The sequence below is a fragment of the Crocodylus porosus genome, unplaced genomic scaffold (assembly GCF_001723895.1).
Source record: "Crocodylus porosus isolate Cpor-Errol unplaced genomic scaffold, CroPor_comp1, whole genome shotgun sequence".
Taxonomy (NCBI): Eukaryota; Metazoa; Chordata; order Crocodylia; family Crocodylidae; genus Crocodylus; species Crocodylus porosus.
Genome location: NW_017728914.1, coordinates 25,991,221 through 26,018,235, shown reverse-complemented (window position 1 = coordinate 26,018,235; position 27,015 = coordinate 25,991,221). Strand labels below are relative to the sequence as shown.

The following is a 27,015-nucleotide window of genomic DNA, read 5'->3' as shown; positions in this document are numbered from 1 at the left end:
AACAGCAGAACTGCAGAAAAATGGCTGGTTTGATTAGTGCAACATCAAGACGGTTAAAAAGGAGCGGGGGGGGGGGGCGGTCATTAACATCTGTGGTATGAAGAGTTCAGAAGAAATCAGGTAAATTATAATGAGCCATGAAGTCAAGTGACTTTCTCACTGCTGCTTGAGTAAAAATGCTGATGCCACTGCCAGGCAGTTGGTTTAAAGTTTGGGTGGACCAAAAGGTCAACAATGGTAACTTGGTAACCCCTCCCCCCCCAATCTACTTCTAGTTTTGAGACTTTGGGTGTGGATGTAGGAACGCTGAAAGCCCATTCAAAAGAGGAAATGTTTCAAAAGAGCAGCAGCTGGTACATGCCAACTATTACATGTGAAAGAGCTGAAAGCATTTTAGCTGCAGCAAACCCACCCCAGTTTTAACACTTCTTCATCCAGGGTTAAAGTTGTGCCTACGCTCATCGTTTCTCCATTCCAGGCCAGTTGTCTGCAGCACTGATGCTTCCATCGGTGTTCAATGCCCTGGCAGGCTCGAGCCTGCCAGGCATAATGTTTTGAGTTTCTGGTGTCTTTGGCACTGAGGTCAGGTGTCTTTTACTGCAAAGCCAGAAGCCACAGGGGAAAGCTCACATTTACACAGCCTGGCTGGGAATAGTTCTTGGGATAGCATGAGCTTGGCAATATTATTTAAACACCTGTATTACATCCAGTTGCTATTTACAGTTGCTTAATTGTGTGCAGATTTCAGCTAGATACAGGCTCCTGCTTTTTTTGGAGACAGATTTTTCCCTTATAGACCAGGGATTGTCAACCTATGGCCCACAGGCTGGATCTGGCCTGCAAAGTGTTGCTTCCATTAGCTCTCTTAAAGCCGATGCTTGCCTTAGAAGCTTGTTCAGATGTTTCTACCCCATTTGTGATTAAATAACAGATTGTTTAGGCTATGTGATAGTACAGCATAATTGTACAGTGGAATTAGTTTTTTTTTCAGAACAGCCAGTGATATGTGGCATGAGGATCGTGAGTATTTTTATTATTTCTTTTCTTTTCTTTTCTTTTCTTTTCTTTTCTTTTCTTTTGCCAGCAATCAGAGGCTTCCTTTGGAAAATGTTGAGGGAAAATATATTTTCTTCAAAATATGCCATAAAAAGTTTGATAATTTTGGTAAAAATTCAAATGCAGGACATGCTTGGCTTTTTTGATCCAAAACTCTTGAAGAAAGTAAAGCTGTCCATGGACAAAATTCATCTAGTTGTTAATCCAATTTTCTGCTGAAAACCATTTTGATGAAACAGTTTTGACCAGGACTATTTCTCACAGTTGCTAGCAATGGTGGCAGAAGTTATCGAGGGGCTAGTATTCAGCTAGCCTCTGGAACTGCGAGTGCCATAGACGGGCAGCTGGGAACTGCTGGGCGCTTGCAGGTGTTTGAAGGCCTCGTTGGGCAAAACTACATGTGAAATTAGTACACATAAATAAAATCTAGGGCTTATTGCTCTGGAGTTTTTGTTCCCGGGAATGCCGTTTGAACATGCACCCCTGGGGCAATTAACTCCAAAGCAATCAGCTCTGGAGCTTATTCATGCGCAGCACTTGGAACCCGCGTGGTCGGCCTGCCAGCCCGGGGCTGCTCCAACCGAGTCAGTGTGCTGCAGAGGGGCTGGCTGGGGCATGAGGGTGCTTCAGCGTAGGGCTAGCCAGCAGGCACCCCCTGTCAGTGAAGCACCCTTTTGCCCCAGGCAGCCAGGTCAGCATCTACACGTGCACTGCTGTGCATGAAAAAACTCCACAGCAGGGTAGGATTTGTATTTATAAATCCTCCCCTGCTGCAGGGCTGATTAGTGTCTTGCCTCCGAAGTACGGGTGCACGTGTAGGTGCTGAGACGTTCACTCATGTCTCATGTAGACATGCTCATTTGGTGGTAAGACTCATGTTTTAACCATCCTTTCTCCTGAGGCTTGGCTGGTTTCCCTGTTCCCAGTTTCTCCTAGTACTTGGCTGGTCTTCTGGTCTCTGTTTTCTCTCAGCTTCTGCCTGTTTCTATGGTTCCTACCTCGCCATGACCTCTGGCTTCCCTTCTGGTTCTGGCTTTTGGCTTGTTTCCTGGCCTGAGTCTGTCAGACTGCCCACATCCCAGCTTCCTGTATAGCGTCCCAGGCTTAAGCTATCCGTGTTGTCAGACCTGTAGCCCTCACTAACAGGCCAGGACTTGAGCCTCCTTGTTGTGAGAATGTGTGACCCTTTCCCGTGGCTGGGGAGGGGTTAGCTTTTGTAACTGAAGAGCCTCTCCCCTCAGCCTCATCACCCCAAAACCATTTGTTTTGCAAGCAGAAAAGGAAGAAAAGGAAAGAATGGGCATGAAGCTAAGCAAATATCTTTGTGGTCAATCTAGTAATCACCCAAAGCCACCGATCTGAACCTGAGGGTGTAGGTTGAGGAAAGAACTTCCCCCACGCTCACACAGTTAGTTTTTGAGTTAGTTTTGAGCGTTGGATACACAAATATACTGTTTTGTGTCAATGGTACTGGGGCTTGGGGAGTGGCTGAAGTGAACAAGTTGCTGAAGGGAGGGAATGCAATCTTTTCAAGGCCTTCTGGGTTATCTTCATGCAGAGCAATAATGGTAATGCTTGGCTTTTGACACGTTATAAGATTTTTCAAGAGCAAATATGTTGCTGTGGCTTTATGGCTAAATGGGTGTGAGGAAGAAGGAATGCATGTTTCCCTACAGCCTCCCCTCCTGTTGGGGCCCAACAGTATTCCTGGCTCCAGGGGAGCATTTTGCCATTAAGTGTTGACTGCTCACATTTCTATCAAGAATTTGTTGGTTCCTAATTTCCAGGAATTTGCAGCTATCTAGAGCATTCAGTCAGTTTATCCTTCCCACCCTTTAGTTAAATGTTGATGCTGGTGATTTCACAGGGATTTTTCATTATGGGGGAGTGTAGATGATTGTATACTTCAAATGAAGATGACTGTAAATATTCCACTGGAGAATTTTCTAAATGGAAAGGGGAAAGCGGTGGTTAAAGTGCATGCATGGCATGCAACAGGTAGCAGAAAGAAAGGCAAGCCAGGGGGTATCAAGAGGCATGCTTTTATGTACCACCTGAAGGAAACCTCTTTTGATTGGTTGCATTCCCCATTTGCCCACGTCCTGGGAAAGAACAGCTAATCACGGCTGCTGCAGGACATAGGCAAAGGATAGATGTTAGACACCCCGCACTTCCCCCTTCCCCTCCCCCAAACCCCAGTGTTTTCCAGACCAATTTAAGCACTGGGAAAAGGAGAATTGGATGTTGTTCACCAGATCTGAAAGAGGAGAGACTGAGACTAGGACAATAAACTCAGTGGGAGCAAAGATGAGTCCCAACGGAACGGTGGAATGTAAAACATGGAGCAAAAAGCCACATGCAACCTGTCACAGGGTGGCCTGTCCCTTTAAGAGGGGACACCCAGCCCTGTTGAGTAGCTGCACTTGTGGAGGAGCTGTTAATAAGAGGGTGACTCATTGGGAGCTTAAAAACCCAGAGAGAAGGAGATTTGTAAGGGATCAGCATGGAGGAAAGGAGCCAGCTAGGACCATAAATGGCCAGGCTCCTGTGCTGGGGTGGGAGCAAAGGTGCTGACTTGGGTTTATGCCAGTGGCTGGTTGCAGACATAACCCCCTCCTCCCTCTCCCCCCACCCCAAACAATGCTTTACTTTTAACTTGGTGTGAGCCCTGTGCGTGCCTAGAAGAGGCAGTGCATTACTTCAGCCTGGCTCTCCTGACGTCTGTAAGGATAGGGAGCGTTCGTGGGGCTTTTGTGGGGCTTTTATCTAATAGCCGATTGAATCAACTTCAACTAAAAGCACCAAAACTCCCCTCTGAATCACCTGTTTTTTACAGACGCTGCAGACCTGGGTCAAAGTAATTTGCTTCTGGTAAAGTGTGTTTTTGTTGTTTGTTCTCTTTAATGTCTGCATGCAAATTGGCTCATGGATGCTGAGCGCACACTCATTTTTTTTGGTTGGTGCTTGAGCCCCAAAGCACCCACGGAGTCGGCGCCTATGGGTCAGAGCCAAAGGAGTTCCTCCCCCAGTGCCCACAACAGGGCATCGGGGTTTGGGGGGTTTGTTTGCTCACTTGTCTATTTGTTTGCAGTTTGAAGACTGTCTTGAGCGGTGAGGCCTGGCTCAGGAGCCCCTTGAGGAGCAAACCCTCTTGCAAAAGCCGGCTGGGCCAGAACTTTGCTTATACAACCCATCAAATGACATGTTGGACAGGACCTTCTCCCACTGCCAAACAGCATCTGAGGGCCCCCTTCCCCTCCCGGATACTTGTGGTTTCTCTCCATTCTGCTCTTGGACTCCGAATGGTCCTGGGGTATAAAAATCCTGGGGAGGGCTCTGCATGCTGGTTTGGATCAGACCCTAGGCCTCGCTCCACCTCCTCCACCCAGCACTTTCACTTTCCCCAAACCCTTTCCCCCCTCCCTTTCGTTTCTGCAGGATCCTGTGGAAAGGAAAAGTGAAAGTGCGTAGCTTTTGTTCTCCTCGCAGAGAAAAGCAGCCCAGTTTGGGGTTCACAGATGATAGCCCCTGGCTCCAGGATTGGGACTAACATATCCTTGGAAGTGGCTTTGAGAGCAAATGGACCCCTAAATCCCTCTGGACATAGCAGCAAGCCTGGACTGGACTGACCATCTGCCTGCTCCAGGCTTTCCCCCCTGGGGCACAGTGATCCCTTCAAGACCATGCTGAAGAGGAAACACTCTTGGAGGTAAGGGGCCTCTTAGATGAGATTTCAGGGGGTAAACTCCTCAGCACAGAGGGATCCATTGTCTTCATTGTGCCTTTAGGAGGACTGAGCACAAGAGAGGTGAGGAAGGGGAGGGCTGGGGAGGCCAAGGACAAGGCTGTGGTTGGGGAAGGTGGAGAAGGCAAATATACTCAGGGAAAGGTTGGGGGCGGGTGGCAGGGGTGTGTGTAGATGAGACAGGGCACTTCGGGACTGGTGAGGGAGGTGTGGGGATGAGGGTGCCTGGGGACACAAGGCGGCTGTGTGCATGATGGGGACCTGGCCATCGACACAGCAAGATTTCTGTCTGAAGCAAGCTGTGCCCATGGCTATTGCCGTTGTCCATTTGGCAGTAGGGCAGGTCTTCATTACCCTCCTGGCTTTTTCCCTTTTTTCCCTTCCCTCTCTTTGGGCTGCTGGGTGATTGGGTGAAGCAGATATGGAGTTAATGGAGTAATAACAAGAAGTAGATAATCTTCCTGTCACTTGATCCATCCCTGTGACCATTCAAGCTGCTGCCAGACGTGTTGCTGGCTCTTTGCGTGACTAGTCTCTTATAGGGTCCAATTTTCAGCGGTGCTGAGTGCCAGCAGCTCCCATTGCCTGCAGCTACAGCTGTATTCCTCAGCACCTCCAAAAATCAAGCCCAGGATTAGCTGGGTAATTGGAATTTTCCTTTAGTTTAATTTCTTTTGTGTCCCCACAGAGCTACAAGAGCGCTGCATATTGGTAGGCTTGTTCATCAGATCTCATTGCAAAGCCCTTTCCCAGCAGCTTATGGCTTTAGCTGAACTCTGAGCTGATGTTTTTCAGGCTGGATATCTGCCTTATGCTCTGGGTCTGGTTTGTCTGTGTGAGTCTTTCATTCCCACCCAATACAAGGATGAGGCATACGGGAACTGTAGAAAATTCTGGTGGCTGCTTCTTGGAACAGCTCCCGTGCCTCCCCTCTCCCAGACTTGAGCAGTGCCTTGAAATTTAGCATGTTTTTGGCAGGGAATGGCGGGGGGGTGGAGCAAGCCGTTCATTTTTGTGTCAGGGATGCGCCTCTTGCTTTTGTTATGAAAAATCTGACCACATCTGGCCAAGTTTATAAAGTCCTGATAGTTCACTGTTTGCCTAGACTTGGAAATTTAACTCCCCGAGGACTGTGTCCGCAGCAACCGCTCCAGCCTTGGCTTGAGCAGGACGCTTTCTGAAATGGCAGCTGTCCGCTGCTGCTGGCTGTCCTGGGGCAGGGGGATCAGGTGAAGGCAAGGAGCATGGGAAGGGAAGGGGGAGAAACTTGGACTGGGAGTTGGGGAGAGACTGGGTCTGATTGGGCAAAGACTGGTGAGGATCACAAATTAGTGCGTGATGCTGATTGGACAAGGAACTCGGGGAAAGAGGTTGACACAGAGCAATGGAGATGGCGATTGTTGGTGAGGCAAAAACTGGTGGAAAGGATGGGGTGGGCATGAGAGAGGCGACAAAAGCCAACAATGGACTGAGTGGAGAGACTGAGGCAGAATGAACCTGGAGAGAGACCTGGGCAGAAGAGCCTGCGCTCACTGAAACGCTCCAGGTTCATGAATCTCACTCATCCTCTGCCCCCAGCGATATCTGTGACCCTCGCAGGCAAAGTGTATGTCAAAATCCCCCTCTGCGGCTAGTCTCCAGAGAGGATGGCAGCTAATTACTGCCACGCGTCCCTCTGCTCTGGGCAGGTCTGTGGAGTCTGTCCCCGTCGATGGCCCATGCAGGTGTCAGTGTGATGCTATGTGACAGCGTTTCTGTTCTCGGTTCAGTTTTTAAACCTAGGCAATTTGCACTAACGACAAGCAGATGCACATGATAGGGCTGCAGCATCACACAGTGAAAAGCTAAGCAGCCATTGAATCAGGGTTGCTCAGACTCTCTTAATTCACCTGCACTGAGTATCCACATACAATCATATGGTCCTGTTTTCCCTGGTCCCCTGGCTCACTCAGTGCATAGGAGGTGCTTGCTTTGGGGATGAATGAGGGTTGTACAGGCCTGGACTCTCTTGTTGGAGAATATGGACGTTGTCACAAGGCACAGGCTGGCAGGAAGATCAAGGCTGGTCTCATGGTAACACCATAAAGAGGAGAGTTGTCTTATCTCCCTGCCTCTGCCCAGCACCGTACCTAGACTCCTGGCAGCCCCAGGCAAACTTTTAGTATTGGACTCCCCTTCACCAGAGATAATGGTAATAATAATTTTTAAATGATCATTTTCGGGCCCCCTTTCTGTTCCAATGCTCAGAAAATCAAGTCCTAAGTGTCACAAATTGGGCATCTAAAATTAGTGGTTCTACCAGGTCCCTGTGTATTACTTCCCCCATTCTCTGATTGCCATGAAAATAATTGCTGTTTGTGAGGCAGGTGGACACTGCAGCCATGAGTATAAACTCAAAACGAAACCTCACAAGGAAAGAAATTTTGTCTTCAGAGCAGGGTGAGAACAGTGTGCTGTGCAGGGGCCACGCACTGAACAATGAAATAAAATACTGAATAGCTGCTCCAGAAGTGAGCACCATCCATCCATACCCTGAATAAACCATGTGAGAAAAAGATGTGATGGTATAATTAAAGCCTGTACCATAAGGCATAGAAACAATAGAGCCGAATTAAGATTGTGTTGGTATTTCCTTATATCTCAATGCTTGGGTCTTGTAATTTAAATCATGTTCTATTAAAGTAGCTTTGCATGTGAAATTTTAGAGAAGCTTTGTTCCTGGCAGGGTTGGGTATTTGACCGGTCAAATGAAGTTTGGTCAATTGACCAGTCAAGTATCGGATAACAATCGTAAAAATTGCCAATAGGTCCAAATAATACAAAGAAAAAGCACAAATTTTCCATTAAGAAATGTGTCAAAAAAACAATAAAAAATTATATTTTGTCAATAAAGCTACAAAAAAAATGTAGACAAGGTTATCTGAGTAAACGTGGTATTTTTTATTAGACCAACTGAATAGCTGGGGAAATTGTTCTTTGCAAACTTTTGGGCATAGGTGCCCTTGTCAGGCATAGGGAGTCTCTTCCCTATGCCTAAAGAAGGGTGCCCGTGCCCGTAAGTTTGCACAGAACAATTTTCCCAACTGTTCAATTGATCTAATAAAAGATATCACATTTACCCAAATATCTTGTCTGTCTATGCCCTTAGACCAACATAGCTACAAACAGCACCCACAGAAAATACAGATTTTTTGTAAAATTGCCTTAATCTTTGACTGGTCAAAAATATGCAACCGACCAGTCAGTTGACAATATTTGACCTCAGCTGACTGGCTTGCAAACTCTTGTTCCTGGAAATTCGTAATCCATCACAATGTTGTAGCTAGAGGCGTGTGTGTGTCCCTAGCATAGATGTTTCTAAACACGTAGTGTTTCTAAACATCTGAACGAGAAGAAGATGATTAGGAACAGTCAGCATTGACTAAGGTGATTAGGAACAGTCACCAAGGGCAAGTCATGCCTGACGAATCTGATTGCCTTCTGTGATGAGATGACTGGCTCTGTGGACGTGGGGAAAGTAGTGGATGTGATATACCTTGACTTTAGCAAGGCTTTTGATACCGTCTCCCACAGCAGTCTTGCAGGCAAGCTGAGGAAGTATGGGTTGGATGAATGGACTGTAAGGTAGATAGAAAACTGACTGGATTGTCAGACTTGACGGGTAGTAATCAGCAGCCCCGATATGCCAGTGCCCTGCCCCTGCCCATGCTGTTGCCTCTCACTCCCAACCCACAGCCCCTTGCTGCTGCCATAGCTGCATAGGCAGGTCCTGCCCAGAGCTGGTTTGGCCCAGCTGCAGCTCTGCACCCTGCTGTGGATGCAGAAATCTTGGGGGGCATGTGCCCCCCCACCCCTCCATGTGGCATGTGCCCCTTCTGCCCCTTCCCATCCGAGTCCAGCGGATGGCAACAAAAATGGTTTAGGGAGTTTGGGCACTTGGCTTGGGAGGAGAGGCAGAGGGAACTGAGCTTATTTAGCCCGCAGAAGAGAAGACTGAGGGGGATTTAATAACAGCCTTCAACTACCTGCAGTGGAGTCCAAAGATGATGGAGCTAGACCAGAGGTTTTCAACCTTTCTGGATCAGTGCACCCGCTGTGGCTAGACGTGGAGCACTGTACCCTTGGTAGCCAGATGCAGGAGTTGGGGGGGGCAGTGGCGCATGGCCAGATGCAAAGCGGTGCCTGTGCGGCAGTGCAGGATGGTGCATGGCAGCACCCCATCCCCACCCACCCGTGCATACGCCCTAGGGCCTTCTCAAGTACCCCCGGGGGTACACGTACCCCTGGTTGACAACCCCTGAGCTGGACCGTTCTCAGTGGTGGCAAAAGATAGAACAAGGAGCAACTATCTCAATATGCAGCAAGGGAAGTGTAGGGTAGACATTAGGAAAAACTCTCTCACAAGGCAGGTGGGGAAGGACTGGAAGAGGTTATTCAGAGAGGTGGTGGGATCTCCGTCCTTGGAGGTTTTTAAGGCCTGGCTCAACAAAGCCCTGGCTGGGATGTGCCCCCACCTCCATTTTGTAGTGCAGGGACACTGAATACATGTGATGCCGCGGCTGCTGGAGTGTGCTACTTAGCATGCTCCAGCAGGCACGACTAATGGATTCTGCTTTAACAGAATTAGCATGCATCAGAGCAGGCATCAGGCACGTGTATACATGCCCTAAAATTCTGAGCTCCAGTCTTTCTGGTAAGCCTTCCTCCATCCCCTTTCTCCCTCACAGCACTCAGGGGCTGGCTCTGCACCGCTAGCCCACTGAACCTAGATTAAATGTAGGTGCATTAAAAGAGCGCCGCATCAGTGCTTAAAAAATGCACCCAACATGCCCATTAGCCAGGGATAGATGTAAAGTACAGAGCTCAGGAACGCCACCCAGCACATCTAGAAGAGTTTAGGCAAAGGGCCTGGGAAAAAAAACCTCAGATTCTCTGGCACCTTCAGGAAAGGAAAGGATTACATGTCTTTTAGGACTGGGTGCTGAGCCTGCATCTTCTGTATTAGTCTCTGCTTGGTATCTGTCATAACACACATAAAGCTTCATCACCTTGTACGAGAAGGAGCTTCTGTTTCGTCTGCTTCTCCATCTCTCTGGTGGCTGTGACGGGGGAGTCGTGTCTGCTTCTGCTCTTCCCCCACAGATTCCTCCAGTCTTTCACTTCCCTTCTGTTCCTGTTTTCCAAGAAAGCAGCAGGAGACTGCCACCGACCACAGGAGTTTAGAGACAGCAAGAAAAAATCATACTCACGGGGTGTTCCTAGAACCAGATACCACAGGCCTCGTCTTGGCTCTGGATATTAACTTTGAGGTCTCCAAGGACAGCATCAAAAGAGATGAGAGCAAGAAAGAAATCCCCATTAGTCTTATTTCCTGGCTAGTTTAACATTGGTTGCTCTGTTACTTTTTTTTTTTTTTTTTGCTTTCTTTGTGACTTTCCACGAGCACACAGCCATGCTGTGGAAGGCATAACCCATTTACAGGGATATTCTTAAATTCTTCATTGCTTTGGCCTGGCAGGTTAGGAAAGTCTAGGCAGTGTGTCTCTGGGCAAAATAAGAAATCTTCAGTAACCGGGGGAAGTTGCTCTAAGGGAGGCTGAAGTTTTCTGCTGCAGTGAACGCTTTTGGAAGTGCCTGTGATGAGGAACAATCCTGGGTCTTCCAAAGAGAAGAGAAAATTCCTGTTTATGAGTCAGAGCTGAATCATGCTCAGCAGCTGGGTTTAGTAATGCTCAGGGCAGGGGAGAACTCTAAGGGATTGAGGAATCTCTTTGCATTGTCCTTCACTTATAACCTTATCTGCCAGTGCATCTAGGTCAGGGTTTTGCATAACTTGCTGCTGCCACACTGCAAAGAACTTCTCATTCAGCATTGGTACCCACCCACCCCACCTTCTGCTCAGCTTTTGCCTCCCACACCAAGCTGAGGAGTGTCTTGCTTTTACTCAGAATAGTTTGACAGTCCAATAGCATTGCGACACCAAAACGTTTCCTTTACTTCCACTCCTCCTGGTCATCCTCTTCCACATCTCTCCTCCTTTAGGGCAGCATTGCTCACCCCATGGGTTGTGACCCAAAAGTGAGCAATGAATATATTTCACAAGAATATATGAAAGGGTCCTGAACAAACTTTAACAATGGATTCTCTTTTAAAGGAGAAAAAGGTGGGAAACGGTGGCTCTTCCCTTGCAGGCTGGCGGCGTTCAAGCCTGCAAGGGGCTCCTTGGGACCCCCGTACCCCACACAAACCCCACCCTGCCACAGACACGGTGGGGCTGGGGCCTGGTGGTGGGAACCAGCAGGTCAGGAGTGAGGGGCACTGGGTCAGGACTGCTGTTTACAAATGGGTCCTGGTACAAAAAAGCTTGAGAATCACTGCTTTAGGGGATCCTCTTGAGCCCATCTTTCCTTTCTGTCCCATTTCCAGTCCTCTCCCTGCCTTGTATGTGCACTCTCCTACCTCATGTTTTCCTTTCTGTCACCTCAATAAATATCTCCAGATCCACCTCAATACATATCTCCAGCCCCAATATTTAGATTCTATCCAGGAAAAGCACACACCAACGGCGCGTGCTTCCTCAGCCTGACAAAGGGTGTTTGTACTTGAAAGCTTGCAAAGAACAATTTTTCCAATGATTTGAGTTGGTCTAATAAAAGATATCAGATTTACCCAAAAAACCTTGTCTGCTTATCTCCAGCCCCAAAACTTTCATTCCTCCCCTGCTATATTCCTAGCATGTCTCTCCCCCCACACTCATTTCTTATTAGTATTGCAACCACATCTAAAATTTCTAGCCAACATCTGGACAAACACTGCTCTTGAGGCCATGCAAACACAAACTAAATAGACAAGACAGATGGCAGAAGACCAATTACTCCCATTTCACAGATGGGGAGCCAAGGCACAAAGGGGTGAAGCAGCGTGCCTGGGGTCAGTCGGGAAGTCTGTAGCAGAGCCAGGAATTGATCCCAGAACTGCTGAGTCCTTGTCTAAGTCCCATCTTGGACCCTTTCAACTTGCCTCTGCCTCTGATGCCTGAAGCTCTAGTGGCAAGCACCAGGCATCACTGCCAAGCTGCAGGGGAGCATTCCCATGCATGCACTTTTGGCTGCTCTTTATGGCTGCACCCAGCAGCCGGGCTGGCAGACTGGGAAGTGTGCTGAAGGAAAGGCCCCGGCTCCTGGAGGGATTGTGGCAGCTGGCAGAAGGCACGGGAACGTCCGCACATGCCTCCTACCAGGTGCAGGGCAGCAGCAGAGGCCTCGCTTCATGTGGCAGAGCTGGTTTAACAGCAGGTAGGGCTGCAGGCCAGTGTGGAAGGTGAGCTGGCAAAACCCTGCAGTTTGGATGTAGCCCTGCCTTGTCCCTCGCCTACTCACTCATTTCCTTTCAGATGAAAAGGAGGGTGAAAAGGCTCAAAGAAATACTCCCCCACGGCCTGCGTAGAAGGCTAAAAGCATGGGCCGGAGAGACGGTGCTTGAGGAGAAGCCACTACCTTTATCAGCTCCCTTCAACAGCACTGCAGAAGCAGCAGGTCCTGGAGCAGCAGTAGTTGCCGTAGGCATGGTAGTGCTCTACTGCCAGGGTACCTGCCAGCAGCGCAGCCTGCCCCATCCTCAGGCTCGGGCCCTGTCTCCGTACTAGCTCAGTGCCACCCGCTGAATTGCTACAGCTGTCACGGGCAGCGCATCTAGTTTTTCTTAGCAGTCTCCAGATCAGATCTCAGCCCGGCCCAACCTCACTTAGCTGGAGAGCTCTGACCAGACTAAGGGAATCCTTGCTGTAAGATGGGGAGGTAAACCCGGTCAAGTCCAACATCACTAGATCAGAGACTAAAACACTCTGTACCTGCGTCTTACATCTGGTCGCTGAACCTACAGCTGACTTCAGAAGAGGAAAAAACTGAAGCCACAGGGTCATGAGCTTGGCCGGATGATGTTTATAATTTCATATTAATCAGCAGAGTTGGTTAATCGTAGTCTGAAAATAACACCCATCAGGAGAAAAGCAGCCTTCATGCTTGTGGCCTGAAGCAGAAGTGCACAGAGCATTCGAGGGCTGGGGGTTTGGGTTGTTCGGCTGATCATGTGAAGAGCTTGTGAATTTTTGGTTAGCTATTCATGAGGGAGGCACAGCCTAGAGGGACGGGTATTTCCAGCTGCATTATCCCAGCAGATGCAGTCTTCTGGAGTGCCCTGGTATGTGGGTGTGGGGGGTGGCAGCCTTATAGCAGGCAGCCTTTTCTACTATATTTGGTGGTCCTGTTCCCCCAGCCAGTGCAGGGGAGGGGAGCAGGCTGCCGTCTTTCGGCAAAGCAGCCTCTGTGCTCAGGGACAGCAGTGGTGCGCTGGCCCTACAGCTGCATCTGATGAAGTGAGCTCTTGCTCCTAAAAGCATATGCATCTCTGCATCAGTTAGTCTACAAGGTGCACCTCTACTTCAGCTTCTCCCTGAGGCCAACTACCTCTCTCTGCATTTTCCTGGTTGACACAAGCAGACAGACTTTGGTGCTCTCTCTTTGGCAGACGCTGGACTAAGCTCCAGGCTGACTTTGTAGTTACAAAAGCTACGGGTGCAAATGTCTGATCCCCTGGGGCAGTCTCGGCCAGGATCCCAGCTGGGTTTGGAAATGTCCTTAGTAGCTGAGTCAGGGACTGTGGCTTATTACCCAGCTGAGGTTGTGCTTCTGTAACCAGCCAGGGCTAGATGGATTTTCTTCACATTTTAGAGATAAGAAATTCTCTTCGGGGTAAGGCTGAGCATCAGGCAAAGGGAGAATTTCCTGCAGAAAGCACTACGCCGCTTAAAACTGGGGTGTACTTTTCTTGCAGTGTGGTTGGTGCAGCTGTGGTTACGGGCATTGCACACCACTTTCCAGCAGCGAGGGCCTGTTATTCATCCCTCTTCATGACTGTAGAGGGCAGTAGCACCTGCAAAAACAGCCTTATTCAAACCAAAGCAGGTCATCGGAGAAGAGCAAAGACAAAAAGGAAACGGCTCACATCCTGAACTCTTACCGAGAGCTTGTGCTGCGTGCACGTGGGGCTCCCGCCGTGCGAGTTCCTGCAAGGGATTTTGTCCTCTGGATCCTTAGGCTTTGCTTGGTTTGTGTTGATCTTCTGTTTTAGTGGAAATCCTCATTTGCTCCTTTGACTTGTTTGGTGGAGCTGAGCAGTCAGGCCAGGCTGTCTTTCTTTGGCAGAAATCACTTGTAAAGGAATCTTTGCCGAAATCAGTTGGGGTTTTCTCCGCTCCTGAAGTCTCCTCCAATGTACTAGGCTACGCTTAAAAGCAATTCTGGCCTCCCTGGCAGCTAATGATGCTCACCAGAGAGAAGATCCCAAGTGCTGTGCTGTCCTGGCAGCAGACACAGGCTAAATATCTAATGCTCAGCCCCCGTGGGGTGGGAGTACCCCTGGTTTCCCTGGCCAGGGTACGGCTCTTTCCTACCATTCAAGCAGCTTCTGTTCCAGGAAGGGATGTACCTAGAGCAGTGATTCTCCACCTGGGTGCCACGGCACCCCGGGGTACCTTGCAGTCCTTTTGGGGTGCTGTACAGTGTTAGCACTGTTAAGTGTACAAGCATTAGTCACAAGATAAACCCAGAGATTTCAAATAGGGATCCACAATGTTAAAATTAATCTGACCTGTTGTGCTCTTTCTGAGTCCTTTGCAACAGGAGAAGTGCTCTATTCTTTTTCTGCAGTCAAAAATTAAGAGAAAACTAAGCCAGCATTTTCCAGGAGGTGCCTTGACTCTAAAAAGATTGAGAGCCGCTAACCTAGAGGGTGCAGGTCCCAGCTAGTATAACGACCACTAGGGGCACATATACATATGCCCAATACCGGCTCTGGTGTGTGCTAATTAGCATGTCAGAGCAGACTCAATTAATCAAGTCTGCTGGAATGTGCTAATTAGCACTCTCCAGCAGCCTTGGTGTTACTCGTACTCAGTGTCCCCCTACTTCAAAATTACTGTGGCAGGGGCACTTTAACTAAAGCTTGTCAAATAAGCTTTAGTTAAAGCGCTCCCGCTGCTGTTTTGAAGCACAGGGATGCTGAATACATGAGATGCTGCAGGTGCTTTAATCAGAGTGGCTTCCCAAAGCCGCTCTAATTAATCCCCCCTCCCCACCCACACACACACACACATACGGACATCCCAGAGCACATGCAGAGACACCCTAAGGGCTCTGCACAAGCCACCTCCAGTTAAAGCAAGCCCAAGGCCACTGGAAGTTGCACTAGAAGGTGAACTCGTTGATCTCAGGAAGGGGAAGGTCAAGGTGCTTAAACCACTTTTCTCCAACCCCTCTGCACACAGAGCGATGCTTAGGTGGGATGGATGGGGTGTCCCAACATATCTGCCTGCCTGTGCCAGCCGATTCTGATTGCCTTGGCAATCAGGGTGGACTGAATCCAAGGTGGACTGACTCCAATTACTTCAGTGGCCTGCACCCAGATTTACAGCAATCTGTGATCGGAGTCTGGCTCTGGGGTGTCTGTAGCACTTTGAGAGAGGGTTGTGGTTTTCTCTGAATTTCATATCCTCTTTCTGTGTTTCCTTTCTTCTCTCCTCTCCTCCTGCAGGCTGGAGATGCAGCACAGGTTCTGCAGTTCAGTGACACATTTCCCTGCCCATCCTCTTGTCCAAACACCTGTGGCATGCAACAGGAAACTGTGCAAACAGCTGGTTTGAAGGGGGAAAGAGGCGTCTACAGAGCTTGCTTGAGCTATCTCCCTATTTATCCCCAGGTTTAACTCCCTCTCAGGGCCCAGCATCCTCCCAGTTGAAGAGGCCTGGGGGCAATTCGCTTTCAGTCCTGCTTTTGTTTTCTGTAGCTGGGAGTCTGGGTTAAATTCCCCCTCCTTCCCATAAGGTTGAGCATACTGCTTCAGCGTGGTGTGGCACCAGAGAGCTCAGAGACAACTGATGCTGCTGGAGATCAACCACCGTTCCCTGCAGGGCAGCCATGCACCGAGGTACAGGGCCAACCTCTGCCTCTTGCATTTCGAGGGGCAAAACTCAGTCAAAGCATTTTTGCATCCTGCATCACACCAGACCGAGGCAGGGGCCTTGGCCACCCCGGTTCCCCGACGGCCTGTTCCAGCAGGCTCTCTGGTTAGCTGCGTGAAATGCTCTTGAGAGGGAGATTCAGTGTCTCTTCAGTGGTGCTGACAGTTCAGGAGTTTCAGTATTTCACCTCATGTTTGTCACAACTTGTTCGCAACCTGACACCCAACCCACCCTTTCCTGTCTCATCATGAGCTGCTGCAGGGGAAGAAAAGCGGCTGCAGCAGCTATGCTTATCGCTTCACAGCAGCGATGGTTCAGGCCCTGGCCTACAGGTTTCCCTCCTGCAGTAGGCTTCAGCAGGCACCAGAGTCATGTTCAGCCACGGCTGAAAGGCTTGCAAGGTGCTCAACGTGGATAAATCCTGGCGATGGGAAGCTGGATAGCTGCCCCTGAGCTCCACTCACGTAGGGGTGGACTTGGAGAGTAGTGCTAAAAGCAAGAGAGATTGCAGGGCATTCGCTTCACTGGGGGCTCCGGAGGCCTTTCTTTGTCCTTGCCAGGGCCCTGCCATGTGTCCACCAAGAGGTTTTTTTCTGGCTCCATCTCACAGTGTTTGGACTCTCTGGAAGCACTCGCACAAAGATGAGCTCAATGCAATGATGATAATAGATAGTGAGCATGGCAGGACATCATCACTTCTGGAGCACGGGAGGGAGAAAAAAGTGGTAGACAAGGGGGTGTCACTGGGATGGGGATGTGATCTTCCGTGGGGATGAGCCATGTATGGAGAAAGGGGACTTGCTGGGAAAGGATGGGGAAAAAAGCCTATTTTGGGGCCCTTTTCTGTTCCTTACCTCAAGCCCATTTTACCCTGGCTGGCACCTCGTACTACAGGAAAGAGGACAGGCATTGTCTGGTATATAGGTTCAGTTTTAGCCCAGGGCAGTGGCCACTGTGTGGTAGCTGTTCAGCAAACTAAAAAGATGAGTAGGCTTTGTGTCCATATCCGTACCAGAGTCATTATCGGGATTGCCTTTGGTGGCAGGGGCTGTAGGACAGTCCTGTGACCAATGTGATGACATCTTTTTGCCACAGAGGTAGTTTCAGTAGAGCATGGGGGTTCATCTGCATCTGTGGGACATGACCTTCCTACCCACAATCACAATCTTTCTGGCTGGGTTTATATCTCAGCCCATACAGAGGAAGCTCTGTTTACAGAGGCTGCTCAGTCCCCTGGGTGCAGCACTTTTCATAATACAGAAATTCCTTAACTTTCTGCCCAGTTCATACAGCATAGTAGTTTGTTTGCAGGCATGTCACCTACATTGTTAATGACACTGCCAGTCTCCATTGAACGCCAGTAAGTAAGCTGTTCCTTCTCCGGGTTGTGCATTGCCTGACGGTGACACGGCTACACAGAAATCGTGGCTCTTTCTACATCTGGGAAGGTAAATGGGGATTTTTTTTTGCCCCAGCACAATCTGTGCTGATTTGGTGGAGGACTGGATTTTCAACAGAGTGCAACTGAGTCCCTAATACAGAGTTCACTCTAGTTTTCAGCGTAGTGCCCGAACAGTCAGAGCTGCTGAGAAGGCCCCGAGTCCGTTTGCAGCAAGGCTAAACTTTGGTTCTGTTCATCCGAAGCTGCGACAGCAACGCTTGTAAATGCCTTCCTCTTCTGTGAAGTGTGTAGCTGCATCAGGAGACAAGTGTTCTTGCTATGACAGTGAATTTATTAGGAGCCAGACTCTGTGCCCCTAATCCAGGACCTGCCCAACTTGCTTCAGTGGGGCTACCTGCAGAGTAAGATTTAACTGGTGTTTGGAGGAGTGCTGGAAACCAACCTTACAGTATATGTAAGGTCAGCTTTAAATCTTCTTAAATATCATGTGCTTCCTGTTTGTCCTTCTAGTTCTGTTTCATTGTCTCACTGTACGTGCTACATGCTAGAAATAGCTCGTAATTCTCAAAAAAATACAACAGCAAAAAAGTAGGTGAGCTTATGAGTTGCACTACAGGGCCAGTGGCTCTCAAGCCACAAAGGTCTAATTTACAGTGCTTGTATATTAAAGCATAACAGCCAAATGCAGCCATGATTTGTCTTTACCTATCCAGGCATGATTTCTTGGTTGTATAAACAATGGCTGACTGCAGTGGGAGTTTGTTATGCTACTTGGGAGAGGCACCTTCGTTAGATGACTAGATCTGGGATGATTGAACTCAGACAATATGGCTGGCACTCAGCCTTCATCAACTCAGAGAGAAGAGAACAAGAAAAACTTGACAGGATCTAGAGATCAAGGCGTAAAGGTAGTATTAATTGTTTATATGTTACTGGAGGATGGAAACCCCCTTGAGTATCTATCGATGAAAACACAGCAAAGAATACTGCTGTCTTCTATTACCTTTGGGTAAAAGAGGAAATCCTGTACTGATATCAAGTTAAAAACCCTTTCTCAACATGCGAGCCAGTCCAACTCCTATTAAAGACTCTTCATAACTGTACTAATATTTGGATCAGGTCCCTGTTTTTTTTAATAATGTTTTAGTGGCACAACCTACAGTTTCCCCCTATGTTCCTAGTGTCATTGCTAAGGGTCAGAAGTCCAGATAGGAAACCTAAAAAAGGTCTATGGAGAGAAGGAGAAAAGGTGCACAAATGTATTGGTTTCAGTGGGTGTGCTCCAGGTATGAACCTTGTATAAGACCACAGGCTTCAGAAGTGGAAAGGTCTCATTCGACATATGTAGAGAAGATGCATTAACTATTTAAAGAAATGCTGCACCTGCCCGAGACAAAAGGCCATGGGTTTGTGGGTGAGATGCATTTGTATATAAGTGAACCCTGCCGCAGGAGGCCCTGCCCTAGTTATACAACTGACTCCACCGGTGCTTTTCCAGTATACAAATTAATTGAAATGAGACTGACAATTAACCTGAAAAAAGGTCTCTTTTTCTCTTGCATAACAGCACCATAAATACATTTATTCTCCTACGTGAGGCACCACAAATTGGCATACATTAATATGACCCAGAGTGCTGTCAAACCAGTTCTACCAGCTAATTACAGTAAAAGGGATATTCTCCAATATCCTTTTCATAAAGCAGTGATATCTGAATAGTGAGTGACCGCCCTTCCCTGGATGCAGCCAGCTGCTTTGTTTGCTTCATAGTTTTATGCTGAAATGAGCTTTGCCTTAGCTTTGTGTCTGGCTGCCAGTTCACCTGGAATCTGTGACTCGGAGCAAGGGGAACCTTGACTATCATTTCTTCTTCTCTGTTTTTATTAATATTCAACATCTTGGGTAGTTATATTCTGTCCACCTAAAATTTCCCCCAGAGGAAGCAGTTAAATATCATGGCTTGCATTTCCTGTTCAAAAGCTATTGTTGTACCTCTGCATTTGGCTGCTAAAAATGTCAGAGGTTGCAGTATTAGTGGCTGGTGGTATGAACCTTGTGTGTATGTACACTAACAGGAGCTCTTGTCCCACGACAGTGCTCTCTCACTATCAGTGGATGGAGAGGCAGATACCGATCCAAATATGGACACTTCAGCCCTGTTCCACTTTTGTGATGATGTGTGGAAGGTTTTATTTTCATTCCAGCGTGGAACAAAACGAATGCTGAAATATGAGAAGTTACCACTGTCACAATTTGGAAAAGCTGTCCATGTACAAACTATAGCCTATGACTCAGTTTATGAACTGACCATTTTATAAAAGTGCTTTAGGAGAGATACTTGGGGCATCTGCCTGTGAACAGTTCGTTTTTAAGGAGACCTTGACCTGGCATAACATAGAAGGAACTGCAGCCCTGATTAAATGAGTTATCTCCAACTTTTCTGAAGAGGGCTAGCATTTGAAGGAAAGGAATTTCTTCAGGAAAGGACAAAAGAAAAATGATGCATTTGGTTACTACCCTTTCAAAACAGGAACGGGAATCCTTTAAAAACAAGAACTGGGCAAATCCAGGAGGTAAAAGAAGCTTGGTGTAGGAGAGAGGCAGATTTTTGGTGGACGAGGGGACTTTTTGATATTGGGACCTAAGCTAAAACTAAAGGAAGCTGAAGATAAAAGTCAGAGAGTGAATTAAAAGCCTGATCTGAAGAAATGGAGTCTAAGGGAGATATTCTGACTACCTGAAAGGGCCCTGATGCAAAGGAGGCTCAAGAGTAGTAGGAAAACCAGGGCAGGGAATGGTGGTGTCTTGCCCAGATACAGATAGCCTGTGTGCTATCTAAAGTAAGGAACTGTCCTTTTTAGCAGCCCCTTTTGCAGAGCCTGCACCTGCTTGGTTAAATAACTATCACGTCCCCAAAGAGATCAACTGTAAAACCAGCATGCCCACAAGACTGGAGCCCTAGGGAAGGATGTGCTCCAGTGACTGGTGACTCCAGCAGAGCTGACACTAGTCTTGGGGGCCTAGATAGTTGGACCAGTGGCTCTCAGCTGTCTAGAGGGATATCAGAGTCTCTACCCCTAGAGCGAGAGGCAGTGCCTGGATTCCAGCCAGAGTCAGGGAAGCCTAAAATGAAAATGCACTAGCATAGGGACCCAAGCAGAGCAGCCCAGTCACTGCAGTCAGTGCCCAAAAGGAGGGCTTTGCAGGGCTGTGGCAACTCTGAAATGAACTGTCAAGCTCCATTATCTCTAGCTTGTTTATAAGCCATTCACATTCTTGGCAATGGTGGAGACAGTGAGCTGTTTGCTTTATGATCCTTCCTAGCATGACTCTGACTATTCTGGTTGTCCCTATGCACTTCCAGTCCCAGCTGTGATTATCACCAGATTTTGCTGTGGCCATCATGTACTTCCCATAGCTGTCATCAGCAATCCCTCAATCTTTGCCATGGCTCACTGATGTATCTTGAGGTGACTTAAGAGTCTGATCCTTGGGCCACATACCCATCTGGAGAAGTTTCAGGTCTTTCCATGGGAGAGAGCAAGCCATAAACTGGGATTCCTCTCCTTTTCCTCCCTCCCTCCATGGAGCTCAGTGGGAAGCTGCATGGGTCGGAGTCCAGATCACTGCAGTGGCTTGTTCATATCATGCATTTGTACATACAAATGAGTATTTAGCTGTCACTGCAAGTAGCTATGAAATTGCATGGCCACCGAGCTTAGAACTCCTGCAAAATGAAGCCTGAGCCCAGCCTATTTGAAAGTATGTCATGCATTGTCTGCATCTGGATGCACTTCTGGTTCCTGGGGTTAATGATTCCCACTTGGTGATAAGGATAATAGCTTATAGGAAGACCGTATAGTGGAAAGTTACATCATTGCCAGTATTATTCCATAGAAGCGGCATCTGTCAAGTGGCTTATAGAGAATTGCCCTCTGCTCCCTCCATCATGAGCAACTGTTTACAGAAGATAGTTATGGCAGAGGGTGTTTTGCCACTTTTAACTGCCGCCTGCCACTTTATAACCAAAGAGAAAACACCCCATAAAAGCAGACTGATTATTCAGGCTATAAAAAAATGGGGTCCAAATGTACCCCTCTGTAGGTTGTTTTTGGGTGCCAATCAGTTCTTTCTCACCATTTCCTGGTGGAACAGCATCATCCCAATTCCTTACAATAAAAAGGGCCTCAGTCACCAAAACAGATAGACCCCTTTTCCTTGCAAGTTCTTGCCAACTGCTGCTGCTCCCAAAGTGCCTCTCTGGTGGGAGAGAGTACACTGAATGGGGGGGAGCCAGCGTATGGTAAAGCTGATGAGCCGGATGGTCCAGCAGGTAAGAAAATCGACCTGTGTTGTTTCCAACCTTTGGGCCAGCCCCTGTAGATGGGTTTACGTGGCTGTGGGTTTGCACGGCCATGTTACGGGGATATGCTTCATACGTCTTCCTCCTGCTGTTCCACCCAGATTCACTAGTTTGCTCCCCAGTGTTTTTATCCCTAACCAGATAATAAAAGGCATTGGCCAAAGCTCTCCATGGGCAGTCAGTAAACGTAACAGCACGCACCAGATTTCTGAGCAGCCTTTCATCTCATTCTTGACTCGGTAAATGCCGTTGTACAATGCAGCTCACACTTCCAATGCAGCAGTTGCATCATCTTCCTCTAAACAAGCTTTGTGGTTAATAGATGTGTAACACGTTCACAGGTCTGTAACACTGGCACATGTGTTGGAGATGCATCTGTCCTCACCCACAATCTGCAAGATGGCAAGCTGCCTTTGCTCTGCATCACCTCTGGAAACAAACCTTCCCTCCCACAACTGATTATAGGGCTAGAAGCTGCTAAAACAAATTGCTTGGGTTGTGCAGAAGTTCACAGCCAGTCGTACGGAGTATGGGGCCAGCAATTTGTATCACAGAATTCACTGAAAAGGCTTTAAAAGTTGTTTAATTGGAATTTCTGTAGGGTCACTTGGATAATAGGAATGTCTGGAGGCTGATTTATGGCTGACTGGGAAATTAAGCACAGCTGTTTTTTTACAGTGTCTGTAATAGTCTTCTTGACACAAACTTTTTAATGCCTGACTCTGTGAATTTTATTTTTATAGTATAGCTCTATTTTTAATTTATGCCAAGGACTGCATGCAATAAAGTACTGAGTCATACACCTTCATATCATTCCTTAAGGCTTTTTTTACCTATGTGTACTTTGATATGTGTGCTCTATGAGAAGCCAAGGGCTGTTATTGGGAAAGCTGAATTGAAAGAGAAATCTGAAGTCATCTTCACCCCAGGACATTCCTAGCAACCAGAGTCTCCTAGACTAAAACGCGTTTATGGATTCTCCAAGGAGCCAGCCGGTGAAAAGAACTGAACGCATCATGAGCATGGCGTCTTTCCCCAAAGAGACCAGCAGTTGGCTAACTTTGCTCCTGTGCAGCTTGAGGACATTTTTACGGTTGACTTGAATGGGGGCAGTTAGGCCCTGACAATCCCACCCCAAATCTTTAACCACGTCTAGTTGCACAGCACAGTTTGCACAGCATTTTGTAAGTGAAGACAGTGAATGATGCTGAAAGTCAGCATTAGCCTACTACACACCCCAAAGAGAAGCAGCCTTCTCTTCAGAAGTGATATAGCACCCAGCTGCTCCTGCTGAGTTTCTTAGGGTGTCGGGGGAGTGTTTACCATGTCTGAATATTGGCCTGCTTCCAAATGGGAATTTAGCAGCCTAACTAGAGACATGCACCTTTGGAAAAGTTGATCTCTGTTTCACCCAGAATCTCAATGGGTGCATACACACAAAGTCAACTTAAAATAAGGTGATTCAGCTAACTTGACTTAACTACATAGGCTACATTGGAGCATAGACACATGCATCTCCTTGACATGGTAGCAGCCATCATGCGAACTCAGTTGACTTAACAAATGCGACTACAGATAATGCGCCTCGAAGGTGTATTATCTTGCGGCACATTTAAGTTGACTCTGCTACGCATATGCATGTCCACTCTGACGGTTATGTCAACTTTAAAAAGTTAAGCCGGCTTAACTGTCAGCAAGTTAGTATGTGTGTATGCACCCAGTGTCTGTGAGGATACTTACTATTTTTTGGATGAAAAAATATTTAAATAGCACATCTCAAAACAATATCTAGTATGAATTTTAAAGAAATATGCACATAATTAAGTTCTCTGCATGTGCCCTATCCTCTCACTGGAGAAACAGCTGGAAAAATGCATTTCCAGGCCAAAGAGTGGTGTTTTGGTTTCATCGATCTCCAGGATTTGGGCTGAGTTATAGTTGCAAAATAATTCAGCCGTATTCCATTATGAATCTGATGGAGTAGGAAGCACATAAGCTTCACTTCCCTTAAGGTGTGTAAGCTGGCTAGTCTTCTAAGCTGGGCATTGATAGCTTCTTGTTTTCTAGCACAGATTTTAAGCTTTAAGTGGCCACAAAAGTCTGAATTGGTGTGAGCCACTGAACCAGGGACACCACAGTATACCTCACTTAGTCTCTTCTCTTCATTCAAATTCCCAAACTGTATGTCAGGTCCTTGATGCCAGCTTTATTTTCCAGCTCATTTGCTTCCAGCCCAAACAATTCCTTTCACTACAGAAGTAGATAGAACTTTGTGGTCTGACCCAGGTTTTCAGCAATGTGTTTTAACATCAATGAGCTCGACTTCTGTCTTTAATTTCCATGGTTGAGTCTAGAGCAGGACCAAGTCTCTTGTGCAACATGTCCACAGCATGAGGAGGCGTATCTGGGGACTGGGTAGTGTTTGCAATCAAGGACTTTCAGCTGCTGCAATGGTATGGTACCGGTGGGCGCCGCTGAGGAACTTCTTTCATGGAAAAATCAAAGCAGCTACTTCCTTTTCTGGCACCTTTTCTAAGCTCCAAGCAATGATCTTTGGAGACTCCAAATTGGTTTAGGCCCAAGAAACAGAGTGAAATTCCCTCCGGTCTTATGGACATCAGGGGAATTTTGCCATAGGGATTTCACCAAATAGCTTTTATGTAAGTGTTGACAAAGGGGTGAACTTCTAGGGAGTCTATCACTGCAGATTGTTTCTATCCCTGAGGACAGCTACATTCTCCAAAGTGCTTTGCTTCCCCTAATGAATGAATTTATATTTCCAACCTTCATTTTAATGCAGATTTTATTTCTTAGGGCTTAAGTACAGGGTTAACATTTACCTGTCAGTGACGCCCCCGCACATTGTGACCTTGATTGTTGGAAAGCTGCTGTTAGCTCAGTCTTTGTTTGATGTGTTTTGAAAGGAAAGGAAAATGTTGTGACCTAACCGATTTAACCATAAATTCAGCCTGGATACTTTTTCAAAGTGCGTGTACCTGTTTGCTGAATTCTTTGCCATTTCCATTTTAATCATGTCATGATCCCAGATTGCTGTTTCTCTCTCTTTAGGACCATTTCTGCATAAGCAGCTGGAGCAATATCGAACCAGCATGAGTTCAAAGACATAACCTAACTTTGAACTGTTGCCCTTATATTCAGCAAGCTGTCTTGCTAGCAGCATTTTTCACCAATTGCAACCTGTGGTAGAAGAAAAAGAAAGCAGCCTCTTCAGTACAGCTCTTTAAAGAGAAGGTGCTGGCATGACTGGCTGTCGGATACCAGACAGAGAAAAGAATTAAAACGTCCTTGTGTTCAAAGGGTTTATTTGCATTAGAGAATCAACTGGTTGTTGGCAAGGGATGATGCTCAACTCAGTTTGCCTGGTCAGGCCTGGCTTTAAATGCAGGTACAGGGCAAAGCATAGATAGGGTCATATTATCTTTAGCAGAGAGCTGTGCTTAGTAAGGTTGTAAACTCCTCAGGACAAGCCTTTGTTTGGTGAAGTGTATGTAACAGGGTCAAGCACAATGATCCTCACTTACAGCCCCTAGAGCAGTGGTTCTTAACCTTTTTCCTACTGAAACCCGTTTGCAAAGATTGATGGCTTGTCCTGACCCACACCCCCTGGCCCTGCCAATGCCTGATCCACAGTCCCCTGCCCCCCGGGCCCTGCTGGCACTCCTCACCCCCAAGCCACAGCCCCCTGCCTCCTGGGCCAAGCTGTTGCCCCTTACTCCTGATCTGCAGTCCCCTGCCCCCATCCCCGCCACATAGGGCCCTCAGCTGCCTCCCACTTGGGCCAGAGCATGAGCAGTGAGTGCAGGCCCCTGCATGTATAGGCACTGCCCTGTATCACCAGCCCACGCGTGTATGGGCACTGCCCTGTGCCACTGCGAAGGGCTGCCCTCGCCTTCTTCCCCCACTCCCCCTGCCCCACCACACACACACACACACACCCACACACACACACACACACACACCCCTGCATCCAGTGGCCGGAGCTGCTCCCACGACCTGGCCTTGCTCTATGCTGGCCACGTGCATCCGTGTGAGCAAACGCACATGGGCCCGCTGCCTCCAATCATCCCGAGCTGCTGCTTGCAGGCTGGAATGCTGCCAGCCTGCAAGGAGAAAGCCATGCCTTCATAGGCTTTTCTGGGGACCTGCTCAAGACCCTTTCAGATATTCTTGGGAACCTCTTCGGAGCCGTGACTCTGGTTGAGAAACACTGCTCTAGAGCTGGGGTGAGGGGGAGCAATCATTTGGGCCCACGGGCCACGTAGGGAGTTTTGTTGAGCTGTTGTGGGCCAGATCAGTACCCGACCCTTTTATCCTCACCCAACAACTCGCCAAAACTCCCTAGGTGGGATGGGGCTGTGGGTGGCAGGGAGCAGTGTTCAGGAGCGGGACAGGGGAGCGAGGCTAGGATCACGGGGCAGTCACAGGATTGTGACAGCGCAGGTTCGGGGCCCGGGGCAGAGCCGTGATGCTCTCCCCACTTGTCCCTGCATGCAGAACCAGGGCTCTGTCCTGGCCCTGGCTGCATGCCGTCGTGGCCTTGCGATTCCAGGAGCCACATGGACAAGGCACGCAGCCCGGCAGGGAGCTGCATCCAAGGCCAGGGCCAGGATCTTGGGGTGGTGACATCGCAGGGCCAAAGCTAGGACAGAGACATGAACTGGTCCCTGCATGCCTCTGCCTGCAGAACTGGTGCCCATTGCAGGGACATGCAGGCAGCGGATCGTGACTCAACCATGGTCCCAGCCCCAGCCTCACGCTGTCACGGGCCCAAGATCCCAGGGTCTCCCCAGCCCTGCTCACATGTCTCACTGCCAGACAGTGCACTCCACTGGCCTGTAGCTCCCATGCCAACCACCCAGCCATGGACCCTGCCCATGCGGTTCCCACCCCCAGTGGTGGGGTGGATGGGCAGGGGTGCCCAGGCAGCAGAGTTGGGTTTGGCAGCAGTGGCCAGAAGTAGATGTCACCACTGGGGCTGCCAGGATGGAGCCTGACCACTGCACTGCCCCAGCCCCACTGCACGCCCGGGGGTGACTGGACCAGCTGCATGCACCATGGCCCAGCCTGCCCCCGCCCCAGGATAGGTGGGCCAAGGGACCTGCTATGGGCTTGGCAAAATCACTCAATGGGCTGGATCTGGCCCGCAAGCTGTATTTTGCCTACCCCTCCTTTAGACACTGTTGCCGATATAAACAGTGCTAATAAAAACTAGGTTTAAAAATTCTGGGACATTGACAAAATAATTGTTAGAGCTGGCATTGCTCTTTAGACCATGGGGAACCTGGGATTTGGGTGAGAACCTGAGTGCTTAAGTATCACATGTCTTGCCCAGGAAGGATTATGGCTCCCAAACACTTCTGCTCATTACTGATCTGTGAGTCTCCAGGTGAATTGTGTTTACTTGGGACATT

General features: G+C 48.3%; 1 long non-coding RNA gene across 1 annotated transcript in view; it reads left to right on the top strand.

Moving 5' to 3' along the window:
* Window positions 1–4,400: 4,400 nt before the first annotated feature.
* The window catches only part of LOC109310073, a 52,504-nt gene continuing 29,889 nt past the window's right edge, over window positions 4,401–27,015 (top strand). The window contains exon 1 of the long non-coding RNA XR_002101133.1: window positions 4,401–4,765. This is a non-coding gene — a long non-coding RNA (uncharacterized LOC109310073). The remainder of the gene's footprint in view (window positions 4,766–27,015) is intronic.